We start from the raw sequence: 2,317 nt of genomic DNA, 5'->3' as shown, positions 1-2,317 counted from the left end.
TTTAATGAATATTCTATAGATTCCTGTGATTTATATTTCGCTTTGTTATAAACGCAAAACGAATAACAGTTGGTGTCTGGTTGGGAATTTTCACAAGTGGCTTTATCAGAAACAAATAAGATATGGGAAGTACTCGACAGACTTTTTTTTTCTACACAACGGTTCGATCCCTCGGCGTGGGAAAGGGAAGCATATTGAAGATGGTGAAGACTTTCTTCTGACAAAGGAGAAGGGATTGAAACGTAACCTACCGCGCTTGTTATCCCGCCTCAGTCTTCTCTGTGTACTGTTTGAGTTCTCATCGGGTCTCGTGTTTATCTTCTTTTCGAAATCTTCAATGTCCAACAACGCGTCGTAAACTAACAAAAATGGATTATAAGTCGATCTCGGGTGTGCCTGTGTTGTTAGCAATAAGCCAAGATTTGTGTCAGTGAAAAGTATTGTGCCAAGTGTTTTCTTCTGTATACATTAGATCATCAATGTATTAGATATTTATTTTGTTTGGTAAGTGTTCATTAAATTAAGCTAAAAAAATATATAATCAATTTAAAAAATCGAGGCAAATTGTTCTGTAAATTTGTGAAAAATTATTGTGAAGTGTATTTGTTAATTTAACATCCTTAACCCTCTCAATGAGGCCACAAAGGAGGATGATTTCAAGAGCATTGTGTTCGAACGACGGTCAGTTATCATTATGCTGATATTGTGCAGGCAGACTCAGCGATATGGCAGATGAAGGAGGAATCGAATGGCTTCAAGACCTCCTGAGGGATACCCAGCTCGAACAGTTCTTTTCTAGGATTCGTGATGAGCTTCAGGTAAGAGAGATTTTTATATAGAGATATCCAGAGATGGACAAAAGTTATCTATGGTTAAAACTACATCATCAATAAAACTTATATATGAACAAACCTTTAATAAATAAATATTTTATCCAGGATAATTTTATTTGTCGTTTCATCTATAGCTAATTTTTATCTAACTCTGGATCTATCAAAGCCTAAGAAAAACAAAAATTTATATTTTTGAATCGACTCATTCATTAAAAGGATTACATTGATTATTATATATACAAATGAATGTATATATTCTCATTGATTAAAATGTCATTCTTCAGTTGATTCACAGGAAGTGTTTATTTTGAAATTACAATAAGTTTAGTTTATATCATCATCATATTAAAAATAACTTTCTTTTTTACATAAACAGAGCTTTTTTGGTTTAAATTTAAGTATTTCACAAAAAAACTTATCTGGCTTTATTCCAATAAATTGTACTGAAAAGAGAAGGTTGTTTTGTTTGACCTTTTTTCAATTGTCATTCCATTATTTTTCATAATAAAATTATTAATAATTAGTTTGACATCTTATTTATAATATATTAACACAATTTCTCAATGCCAATATTTTTAGATTATTATGTAAACAAACAAATAAATTTAGTTATTTACATTTTGTTTATAACATGGCCTGTCGATATTATTTTAGAATGATTTACCGAAAAATTCTGTCTTTTCTGAAGTGGGGTATAAGATGTGTTAATTACTCCATTTAATTTCACCCATTATTATAGAACAGTGACCTCATGTTAATTATGTCATTTGTAGGGGGTCGTTGTGCATTGTCATCCGTTCAAGTTTCTGGTTCAAAGATAGATTATATAGCTAGTGAAATCTTTTATTTAAATATTTGTGTATATGATTCAAATAACTGTTTATTTTTATTTAGAAAAAAAAAACAACTACAAGTTTGCTTAAAGATAGAAATGAGTAAACACCAAGTTAAGGATTATGTTTTCTCCCATACTCAAGATCACAAGTGTCGTAGAAAGTTTTCAAGGAAATACAGATAATTTTGTGTTAAAGACATGAAATGAAGTGAGATAGTTCTTTCCTTGTAAAGAAGAGCATGTCATTCTGGATTTCACAGTGTATTTTTTTCCCGGTTCTTCCTCACCTTCCAGATTCTTGGACATTCGAAAAAAAAAAAAATCCTCATTGGGACTGTATTGTTGCTCGTTTAGGATTTTCTAGAATTTCCTCAAAGCTTTCAACAGTTTAATTTATTGTTATTTGAATTGTTTTTATTTATTTATTATTATTTTTTTAAATGATAGCCTTATGTTTTTACTGCCTGGATTTTATTAACTGATATATATTTTTTTTTTTGGAATCAGGTAGGTAATTTACTTCTTATGATATTAAAAAAAAATATATATTAATCTTGTTTTTGTATCAAATTAAATAATGGCATAGGTGAGTTAGTTACATAAATAACATCATAATTAACAAAATATATTGTCGGAAGATAGTTGACCG

Source organism: Halyomorpha halys, unplaced genomic scaffold, assembly GCF_000696795.3.
Source record: "Halyomorpha halys isolate HHAL.00 unplaced genomic scaffold, Hhal_1.1 Scaffold1121.1, whole genome shotgun sequence".
Lineage (NCBI taxonomy): Eukaryota > Metazoa > Arthropoda > Insecta > Hemiptera > Pentatomidae > Halyomorpha > Halyomorpha halys.
The sequence above is the reverse complement of the archived record's forward strand: the minus strand, read 5'-3'. Positions refer to the sequence as shown.